Source organism: Panthera onca, chromosome A2, assembly GCF_046562875.1.
Source record: "Panthera onca isolate mPanOnc1 chromosome A2, mPanOnc1 haplotype 2, whole genome shotgun sequence".
NCBI classification, from domain to species: domain Eukaryota; kingdom Metazoa; phylum Chordata; class Mammalia; order Carnivora; family Felidae; genus Panthera; species Panthera onca.
The window spans coordinates 92,985,630-92,997,954 of record NC_138340.1 but is presented as its reverse complement, the minus strand read 5'-3'; positions in this window follow the sequence as shown (position 1 = coordinate 92,997,954).

Here is a 12,325-nt window from a genome sequence, read left to right as displayed (position 1 = left end):
GGCCTTGGGCCATGAAGGAACCTCATGCCTGGGCCTGGAGTAGGTGTGCAGCAGTCTTGAACCAGGACTCAAGTTGAACCAGAATGATGCATTTTTCTGGAGTTCAGGTACCTACCCATGAGTATTTTTCACCTGGGGAGATTTCTTTAAAAGCTAGACCTATTGATCTTTAGATCTTGGAGAGCTGCAGCAAACTGATAGAAACTGAAGTATTCAATCAAGTTGGTGGAATGTACGTGTTAGAAATGTCATGATTTTTATTCTGTTGCTCTTTAACTTCATAATGTAGCATGAACGTGGGAGTCAGAGGTAAAGAAGTCCAGAATAACCAGGCTATTTCCCTAGGGCATTGATGTCTCCAGTGGGGACCTGTCATTGTCAGATTTTGGTTCCTAAGATACATTTTTCTTACATTAAAAGTTCAGAGTAAAAACCAATGTGTGTCTGTCTGCCTATCTATCATCTACCTATCAATCTATCTATCATCTCTGCCATCTAATCTAATCTAATCTATCTAGGTTTAAGGCATGTACCCATTACTATTACTATTAAAAAGGCTGTAGCAGGAACTTCTGGCTGAATTTGACACCAGACCAGCTTTGTCAATAAAGTCTGACCTTTCTATCTGAAATTGTATGCATGCTAAAATGTATTAAATTAAACAGGAGAAGCCTGAGTAAGCAATACAGTCATACAAGGCCAGTGAGGCCTCTGAGATGAAATTAAACATAAGGGAGGTGTCTGCCCTCTGCATAGTACTCTGTCCCAGCTGAGTATTGGGGTAGCAGCAGTTTGAGCTCTGCATAGTAAGTTCCCGCTGATATTACCTTCGGCATCTTGTTGGAAAAACAATTGTGTGTGTGCTTGTGTATGTGTGTTGCAGGTGTGTGACAAGCTGGATCACAAAGAGGTGTAACACTTGGGGCTCAGTTGGGTTTTGCTGTAAGATTTCACTGAATGAGCTTGAAACCCTGGCTACTCCAAGACTGCTGGGAAAGTCTGCAGAGACTTATATTAGCATCTGAGGCAGCAAGAAGGCCCTGGGACTCAATGATACCATACTGCATTCAGGCATTGCTTCATGGTTAAATGCTTTAAGCAATAACTCTAACATCCTACTTTGGCTGTGGTGGCCCTGGAAAATAGCAAAACCAACAGACTAGGAGGTCAATGTCTTATCAACTGGCTTTGAGGAGCATCTCTGAAACCCCAATTTCACAGCATGTAACTTTCAGTACTAAAAAGAAAGGAAATGCTGATCTTTATAAAGAACCACCAGGGAATCAATGAAAGAATTTGAAAAAAAAAAAAAAAAAAGCAGAAGGAAAAGAATATACCTGTGGCTAACTTGTGAGGTATTGTCATTTGACCATGCTGTGAATGTTGACTTTGTCACGGATTGAGATCTGAGGGTATAACAATTATGCTAGGTTATGGACTGAATGTTTGTGCGTGACTCCTCAAATTCAAATCCTGAAGCTCTGTCCTCCAATGTGATGGTATTTAGAGATGAGGCCTTAGAGAGGTAATTAGGGTTGGACAATTAGGTCATGAGAGTGGTGTCACCAATGGGATTAGTGCCCTTGTAAGAGAAGATATTAAAGGGCTTGCTCTCTTTATCTCCCCCCATATGCACAAAAAAGAGGTCCTATGAGCAGGCTGAAGGTCACATACAAGCTCAAAAGCCACCACCTCAGAGTGAAGCCTATTTTGTGGGTACATTGATCATGGACTTCCCACCCTCCAGAACTCTGAGAAATTTCTGTTGTGTAAGTTCTACCCAATCTGTACTATTTTGTTATGGCTGCCTGTGCTAAGCTGGTTTGGAGGGGAAAAAAACAAAAACAAAAAACAAATGTGATTCTTCATCTTATTTGGGCAAATAGAATTAATAAAACTAATTGCAAAGCACTGTGAAATGAGCTCTGAGTTTCTTTCTTTCTCTGTTTTCTCAAGCCAGAGGCTGACGACCAATTCTTCTGCTCATAAACCATCTACAAAATTTACAAAATGACTACAAAATTCTACCACATCTGAAGGTTTTAAAATGTTAGTGAGAAAAGTTTTGCCTGTGTACATTTAGAAACTTGTAAAGTATTGTCATTGATTTCAAGTTTAATGCTCTTTTCTGTAAAGTCAGTTTTGTAATTGACTTTATTGTTATCATTGTTCGTCATTTCTCATCATTGCTTAAATTAGGAAACACTGATGAAAGTGAAAACAAAACTCAAGGGAAAAAGTATTGTTTATACTGTGGGATATTTGAATGTTCATTCAGTTTTATAATCAGATCACAAGCAGCATCAGTAAGCAAAGCACAATAGTAATGCAGACTTTTGCCTACTCCCTATTTTTTCACTCTGCTCTGCCTTTCCGGGTCTGTAAAGTTTCATGTCATTAGTCCCCTGCCACAATTTATCAGCCTTGGCAAAGATTTTAATGACAACTGGAGATCATCTTGCTCTGGGAATTGTTATTTACATTCTGTATCTCTAGTGTTTGGCTAATAGTTAGCCTTAAATGAAAAATAATTTAAACACCACAGTTGTCTTTGGAGTTTATTGTGATACTCACAATCAGAGTCCTAAGGGGTGTTCTGGAAATAATTTGAGATGAAAGAAAAAGGCAGAGAGAGAAAGCAGTTTAGGTGAGCTAAGACAAACTAGCACCTAAGTAAAGGGGGTGATAGGATTCTAGAATGGTAGAGATTCGTAGAGGAAGATTTCAAACATCAGGTGGTTTGATGGCCATCCACTATACTCTCTTATATTTCATCGCAGGGAGCATAATCGACCAATGGATCCAGGTGACATACTCTGAAATCCATTGATATGTCTGCTTGGGGGCCATGCTGCTTACCATGCTCTCACAGCCAGTGACTAAATGCTACAGGGATACCTAGCCAGGCCGCTTCCTGGGGGATATGAGACTCCTATGACTGGTGACATTGGCTCAAGTATTCTTTGTTGGCTTTGCTAAAACTTCGCTTGAACTGCGTTTACAGTCTAAGACTTTTCCTACTCAACCTTCCTTGCTTCTTTCTTCCTTTCATAGAAATTAGACCTGTATCTTGCTTTAACAATTCTCCCAATCTATTCTGACTCCCTCTTGATTTTTCCTCATAGGCATTTTCTCCATTAAATTTCTTACACGGCTAATAGCAGCATGGTATCTGCTCCTCAGAAGACCCTAATTCACACAGGTGGGAAGGTAAAGATAATAAAAATAGTGTTGAATAATAAGATTCTGTGATCCTTGCTGTTATCAAGGATATCAGCTGACCCATCTGGGAGTTTTCTCCAAGATTATTAAGGCTGAATCTCGAGGATATATCAGGATGCTATTTGATATATTCACACCTGTGTGATGTGAGTTTAAAGAAGCTGGTATGTTTGGAGCCTAGGCAGTCAAGGCAGCTGAGGAAAGCAGTAGTTTATTCTTAATCTTAACCTGAAGTCCATAGATCAACTAAGACACGGGGAATAAATGAGCATCTGAGTCCATCTAAGAGGGCAGAGAGGCTCATGGTCATTTTTTTAAAATACCAAACCCAAATTTAGGGTTTTTTCTCCAGTCTCATTACCTTGGTAAAATATTTTGTTTTTAAGTGGAAGGTAAGCAGTCACATCAATAGTCAATACTTACTAGCCCTTGTATGTGCCAGACACTCTAATAAGTGACTTAAACTACAATCTCATGAGGCAGAAATTATCATTATTATTCTGTGATAGATGGAGAAACTGAGATGCAGAGAGGTTAAGCAGTTTTCCAAGTTTCCATAGCTACCAAAAGATGGAGATAGAATCTGAACTTGGGCAGTTGGAGCCCCAAGCTCTTATTTTTTAAAAGTCATTTTTTAAAATGTTTATTTATTTTTGACAGAGAGAGAGAATGAATTAGTGAATGAGTGGGGGAGGGGCAAAGAGGGAAGGAGACACAGAATCCGAAGCAGGCTCCAGGCTCTGAGCTGTCAGCACAGAGCTCGACTTGGGGTTCACAGACCTCGAGATCATGACCTGGGCCGAAGTCGGCTGCTTAACTGTTTGAGCCATCCAGGCGCCCCTACCCAAGCTCCTATTTTTAACACTATAAGGCATGTGTCTCAGAAGTTATATTTTCTAAAACACAATTTTGAGGGGAAAATAAACTAGAATTTTCAACTATCACATGCCAGTTTGTTTTAGCCAGGTTGTATACAAAACACTGAAGATAATCATTGTTATCTGTAGCTTTCTGAACCAGCATTGTTCCAATAACTAACATGGAGACACATTTTTGAGGACAAATACCCATCTGGCACAGACCACTCAGCCTTGAAATTAGCCATGAACTTGACCTGAATATATCCATTTTAACTTTTTTACATGCAATTAGCATATTTTGCAAATTTGCATGCTTTTGAACAGATGTTTTTGTTTGTTTTCTTTTTCCTGACACATGGCCCAAAGTCATTTTTTGTTTTAGTTTTTTTTTAATAATTCTCAAATTAATCAGAATGAAGAAGAAACAAAGCTATATATTTTATAAAAGTGTGAGATTAAGAAACAGACACAACATCAAAATATTCTCTGAACTGATCTGAATCTCTTCAGTTCAAATTCTTTCAAAAGAAAATCTCGTATTCCCTTCCTTGGTCTTTTTTTTAAATTTTATTTATTTTTATTTTATTTTAGAGGGAGGGAGAAAGATCATTAGCTGGGGAGAGGGGCAGAGGGAGAGTGACTCCCAAGCAGACTCCACACTCAGTGTGACTACACAACACAGGGCTCAATCCCAAGATCCCAGGATCATGACCTGCACGGAAATCAAGAGTCAGACGCTCAACCAATTGAGCCACCTAGGCGCTCCAACCCTCATTGGTCTTTACTTTAATCTTTATTTCTGCTTGCAAACAAGGTGTCATGAAATAAAATACACTTTACAGTATATCTTTGTGTGTGTATATATGTATGTGTAGATATGAAATCCTAAATGAGAAAACAAAATAAATGGATAATAAAAAAATATTTTGAGATTGTCTATAACAGACCAAGACATTTAAAATATATACTTTTTCTTTGAGAAAAATCATCACTCGGAAATATAATTGCCTTAAGTTCTGACCATGTATTATTATATGCCCTTCTATTAACTTTTTTATATTGATAATTCTAAGATACTATTTAAAATAGGTTCTGAAAAAGTGTTGGCAATGTCTACATTTATCATCTAAGAATACACCACCTTCCTGGAAACCATTGATGGGAAGTAATTTTCCCACCTCCTCCCAGCCTTCTGGTCTTCACCTTTATTCTACATGGGTAGGCTTTGTTTCCAAGACATGAGACCTGAAAGATGGTTCTGAGTAATATTCTGCCTAGAATATGCTTGCCCCCAAGACAAGTCACATGCTGCAAGGGATCCAATGTAGCCGTGACATCCTAAGTGCTGATTTTAGAGATTCTTTCCTTCCTCAATGCAAGGGAGATGAAGTTTTCATTGAAAGGGAATTCAGTCTGATTCTATCTGTTCACTTGCCAGGGATTTTATATAAACTAAAAAGAAATATTGTAATCATAAGCAATGTTTGTCAATTATAAATATGTCATTTCATAGATCAATTGGACATGACTAGGCACCTACAAGTGAGAATTTTTTTTTATTTTTAAATTTTTTTTTTAAGTTTTATTTATTTTTGGGGCAGAGAGAGACAGAGCATGAATGGGGGAGGGTCAGAGAGAGAAGGAGACACAGAATCTGAAACAGGCTCCAGGCTCCGAGCTGTCAGCACAGAGCCGGACGCGGGGCTCGAACTCACGGACCGCGAGATCGTGACCTGAGCTGAAGTCGGCCGCTCAACCGACTGAGCCACCCAGGCGCCCCTACAAGTGAGAATTTTAATAAAGCCTATGGTTGTCTATTGTAGAGTCTTTTGAAATAAATCTGACAGATTAGGAATTTTGCAGTAAAATACTCTCTTTTTCAATGAACTAGAAGATGTGGTATGGGAAATTTAGTAATTAATGCAATGTTTAAGAAAATTATATTCTGCAACAGAGCAACGTTAGGTCTTTTAAGTAAGTATTTTTTTTAAGTTTATTTATTTATTTTGAGAGAGAAAGAGCGTGCAAGCAAGAATGGAGGGGCAAAGAGAGAGGAGAGAGACAATCCCAAGCTGAGACCATGAAGCCCGACATAGGGCTTGAACTCACAAACTGTGAGATCATGCCTTGAGCTGAAACCAAGAGTCAGATGCGTAACTGACTGAGTTACCCAGGTGCCCCAAGAAAATAATTTTTTAAATAATATTTTGGAAGTGCAAAGCAGCAACTGTCAGAAAAAAATGTGGTGAGAGACAAAGCCTATATAACAGGCTGCTATAAAATAGATTCCTGGATCACTTTGCACTATTAGAACAGCACAATTTTCTATCCCCAACCCCAGGATTCACCCCTCTGCCCTTTCCTTCTTGCCAAATGATTTGGACTAAAGGAAGGAGAAAGAAGAGCAAGTATATGGATTTAGCATAAAAAGTAGAAAATACAAGGGACAAAAAAAAAGCAGGAGGCATTTTAAATATTTTGGTTTTTATTCACTAAGAAGAAATGAATATTTAAAATTGCCAGAATCAGAACTACTATTTCAGTCCACTTTAAGAAGTAAAGTAAGGCATCCAGCATGTTTGATGGAGCATTTATATAGGAATTTCAGCTTGCTCTGTGATGGAGCTTTTGTATTTAGCCAATTTATTTTGCGATCTATTTAGGTTTCTCCCCACTCCCACCAGCGAAAATACTCTTTTAATTGGCTATAGGTAGCAGAAAAGTGTCTATAAACCCATCTTTTCCAAGGTATAAATGGCTGAAGTAATTTTGCATTTTGATAGGGAAATATGGAAGAAATGCCTATGGTGAATTTCTACAGTAAATACAAAGCTTGAAAATTCTATGATGGAATTTTAGGCAAAAGGGGCCAGTTAATGAAAAGGAAAGATTTTTTTTTTCAGTTGTGGTAGGCAAGAAGAAAGGAACTTTAATGAAATAATCAATGGGCATTTAATTGTTATTGACTATTTTCTGCTAGGACTTAATGGGCTTGCAAATAAACTATATGAAAAATTAACAATTAAATACCAAACTGCTGTCTTGCATTTTCTCTTCTCTTCTATAGCTTGCTATATTTCCCAGACTCCCTTGAAGTTGGATGTATCCATATGACTGAGATCTAGGCAATGGAGTGTGAGCTAAAATTATTTCTAGGCCTAACCTGTATAAATATTTCATATATTCTCCCCATCTTTTCCCCATACCCTGTCCAGGGAAACTACAGATGGTACCCACGGAAGCTTTGGGAGCTGTCAGTTGAAACCATTTAGCTTGGTTTCTTAAATACCATAAGAAGACAGTCCCATAGATCTATTTATTCATTTAGTAGTTCTATTGAAGGTAAAGTTTACTTAAAGCAATCTACAGATACAGTGCAATGCCTATCAAAATACCAACAGTCTTTTTCACAAAATGATAAGAAATAATACTAAAATTTGTATTCAATCACAAAAGACCCCAAATACCCAAAGCCATCTTGAGAAAGAACAAAGCTGGAAGTATCCCATCCCAGATTTCGAGATATACTACAAAGCTGTAGTAATCCAAACAGTACAGTACTGGCACAAAACAAACACATATATCAATGGAAAAGAATAGAGAACCCAGAAATAAACCCATACTTGGCCAATTAATCTATGACAAAGGAGGCAAGAATATACAATGGAAAAAAAGACAATCTTTTCAATTATTGGTGCTGGGAAAACTGAATAGCTACATGCAGTAGAATGAAACTGGATTAATTTCTTATACGATATATAAAAATAAACTCAAAATGGATTAAGGACCCAAATGGGAGACCTTAAACTGTAAAACTCCTTAAAACATAGGTAGTAATCTCTTGGACTTTGGCCGTAGCAACATTTTTGTAGATCTGTCTCCTTAGGCAAGGAAACAAAAGTAAAAACAAATGACTGGGATTACACCAAAATAAAAAGCTTTTGCACAGCAGAGGAAACCATCAACAAAACAAAAAGGCAATCTACTTAATGGAAGAAGATAGTTGCAAATAATATACCCAAAAGGGGTTATATCCAACATATATAAAGAACTTATACAACTCAACACACACACACACACAAAAAAGAATCCAATTAAATAATGGGTAGAGAAACAGAAAGACATACAGAGGGCCAATGGACACATGAAAAAGTGTTCAACATCACTAATCATCAGGGAAATCAGAAGTACAATGAGATATCACCACATACTAGTTAAAATGGCTAGATCAAAAATAAACAAGAATTAACAAATTTTGGTGAGGATGTGGAGGAAAGGGAACACTTGTACGTTGTTGACGAGAATGTGAATTGGCTCAGCCACCATGGAAAATGTTACATAAGTACCTCAAAAAATTAAAAATAGAAATACCATCCAATCCAATAATTCCACTACTAGAAATTTACCCAAAGAAAATGAAAACACTAATTCAAAAAGATATGTGCACCTCTATGTTCATTGCATCATTATTTATAATAGGCAACATATGGAAGCAACTGAGTGTCCATCCATAGATGACTGGATAAAGAAGATATGATTGTATAGCAATGAAATACTACACAGCCATAAAAAATAATGACTTCTTGCCATTTGTGACAACATGGATAGACACAAAGAGTTTCATGCTAAGAGAAATAAATTCGAAGAGAAAAACAAATGCCATATGATTTCATTTATATATGAGATCCAAAAAACAAAACAAATGAACAGCAAAAACAAAAAACAGAAACAGAAACATAAATACAGAGAACAAACTGGTGGTGGCCAGAGGGGAAAGTGGAAAGAAAGAAGGATGGGTGAAATATGTGAAGAGGATTAAGAGGTACAAACTTCCAGTTTAAAAAAAAAAATTGACCTTTATTTATTTTTGAGAGAGAGACAGAGTGTGAGCAGGGAAGGAGCAGAGAGAGAGGGGGACACAGAATCTGAAGCAGGCTCCAGGCCCCAAGCTGTCAGCACAGAGCCTGACACGGGGCTTGAACTCATGAACCTTGATTTCATGACCTGAGCTGAAGTCGGATGCTCAACCGAATGAGCCACCCAGGCGCTCCACAAACTTCCAGTTTTAAATTAAATAAGTCATGGGGTTGGAAAGTGCAGAATAGGAAACAGTGAATAATATTGTCTTGTCTTAATTATATGATGACAGATGGTAACTACATTTATTGTGGTGAGCACTGCATAATGTAGAGTATTGTTGAATCACTATGTTGTAAACCTGAAACAAATACACCATTTTAAGTCAATTATACATCAATAAAAAAAGAAAAAAGAAACTTTAATAGTTTATGAAAAATAAACTTCTATTAAATTTGCATCATTATAATTTCTGGAGTCTAATTGTTATGATAGATCACTCAACATTCTAAACAGTGTGATACTCAATCAGCTCAATTACAGGAAAACCTAGAGGTAAACTTTTTATTCCTTTTCTCTTACCAATAAAAATCAGACATAAGTTTTAAGTGATTATACTTGTAATAGTTTTTATGGAAAAGGAGTTTCCAGCCTTAAGCTTATTACATTATAGTAAGAACCATTGACATTTGTGAGTGTGTCTATTTTACCACTTACTATATTCCTTTAAACAACTTGAGAAAATAATTTTTAAAAAAACATCTTATAGGGGGGCACTTGGGTGGCTCAGTCGGTTAAGTGTCCGACTTCGGCTCAGGTCATGATCTCACTGTTCTTGGGTTCGAGTCCCTCACTGGGCTCTGTGCTGACATCTCAGAGCCTGGAGCCTGCTTCAGATTCTGTATCTCCCTCTTTCTCTGCCCCTCCCCCTCTCATGTTCTCTCTTTCTCTCTCTCAAAAATAAATAGACATTTAAAAAAAAATTTTTTTAGAAGTCTTATAAAGGAGCCTGGGTGGCTCAGTTGGTTGGGGGTCTGTCTGACTCTTGATTTCATTTCAGGTCATGATCTCGTGGTTCATGAGATCTCTCTCTCTCTCTCTCTTTCTCTCTCTCAAAATGTAAATAAACGAACATTAAGAAAACATCTTACAGAATAGGCTATGGGTTAAATAAAACATACTATATAAATAAAAACCAGTAGTTATTATTCTTGATATTATATTCATCAGTCATGAAGAAAGTGACCATTTAATAATTACAATAGATAACACTTGCAGAACATTTATTGCATACCAGTTACTATTCTAAGCATTTTTACGTATACTGAACCGTTTAATTCTCATAACTATGAGACACTGCAATGACTTTTGACACCAACCACCCACAATTGTGATAGACATCACAGATTAAGCACACAGTCCTCCACAACACTGTTTTGTTGTTCACACACCAGCTGCAAGGTCCGGGGCCCCAGGCCACTCTCACTTCTGACCGATACAAATTTGAAGATTCCTACTACCTCTAAAGTTCAATAATGTGCTAGAATATGAGGGATACATTAGCAAGAGACAAGACCCTAGAAGATATTTGATTCCTAGTCCATCAATTAGACCTTTGGATGGGGTATAAAGTATAGTCATGTGAGTCAACGAATAAAAACATGAAGCATGATGATTACAGCATGATGCTATTAAGCCTATTACACAACAAGAACTGCAAGCTCTCAGAAACATTCTCATTTCATGTAAATTTCCAGATGTATAACTATATAGTTACATTTTAAAAAGTAGGAACTATAGTTAGGATAATTTTAAAAAAATTATAAGAAGGGGAGTGATAGGACCAAATGGCAACTTTGCTCCCCCTCAGAACTATTCCTGGAAAAGAGATCACTGAGGGAACACTAGAATACAGAGGTGAGGCTGAAGCACCCCCTGCATCATTGAGACCAAGACAAACAGCACTGGAAATGTAAGAAGAGGAGCTACGTGCTGATTCGACTGTGTCTCCCCCAGACAAGAAGAGCACTATGCAGAGGTCTTCCCTGAGCCTATGGTTCCTCAAGTGGAGGAAGAGAGCATCGGGTAGACATTCAGCTCCCCCCTACATTGTGGGTTGCTTCTCAGAAGCTGTTGCTCTGACCTCACCCCATTGGGATTACAGGAAAATCCATAGGACTTAACCATAGGGAATTCGAGATAGAGAATAGGGAAGGGACTTGCAATAACCAGCACTAAAATTTTGGCAGACTGAGTTCTTACCTGCGGTGCCGAAGTAGTACTCTCAACAAGCAGCTTCTCATCACCAGAGCCAAAAGGATGCAATCTGACCAGAAAACTTGGCGGGGTGCAGGCTTGCCTGATTTGGGTTTTCCTGCAAAGACCTCTGCCAGCCCTGGAGGCTCGTCAGCCATCCCCCTACCCAGGCAAGTTTGCTGAGTCATAGTTGGGCCCACCATTAAGTATAGCTTCCGGCCTCTCCTGACCAGAAAGCCTGATGGGGAATACTGGAAGCTGCATAGCCCAACAGTGCTTGAGCAGAGGGTGTAGCAAGCAGAGCTGTTCACAGAACGAATTCAGTGGCACCATTTGGCCAGGGAATGTGGAGGTTGGGTCAGTTTCAGTCAAAACCACAATCAAAAAACCTTGCTGGGCTTGGAAAGTTCCCTTGCCTCAACTTGGCTGGGGAGTGAAATCATAGCCTGGCCTGCAGCTGAGTAGTTCCCAGCCCCTCCTAACCAGAAAGCCTGATTGGAGGGGCACCTGGGTGGCTCAGTAGATTAAGTGTCTGACTCTTGGTTTCAGCCCAGGTCATGATCTCAAGGTTCTTAAGATCAAGACCCACCTCAAGCTCTGCACTGACAGTGGGGAGCCTTCTTGGGATTTTCTCTCTTGCTCTCTCTCTGCCCCTCTCCCACGCTCTCTCTCTCAAAAAAAAAAAAAAAAAAAAAAAAAAAAAAGGAAGCCTTATTGGAAACAGCTGGGAGGCAGCTTAGAGCTGGCCTTTAGGTCCCAACCCCATCAAAAAGCTGTCAGTTCTAATCAACAAATCAGTAAAGTTGCAAAATACAAAATTAACATACAAAAATCAGCTGTGTTTCTATCCAACAACAATGAATTATCCGAAAAAGAAAGAAAATTATGTCACTTGTGGTAGCATAAAAAAACAATAAAGTGTTTAAAATCAAATAGAATAAAAAAAAATACTTGGAATAAATTTAACCAGGGAGGTAAAAGATCTCTCTACAGAAAACTAAAAGACATGGATGAAAAAAATTGAAGAAAACAAATAAATGGAAAGGTGCTCATGGAATGGAAGAATTAATATTATTAAAATGACCATACTACACAAGCCTTCTATAGATTCAATTCAGTCTTATCAAGAT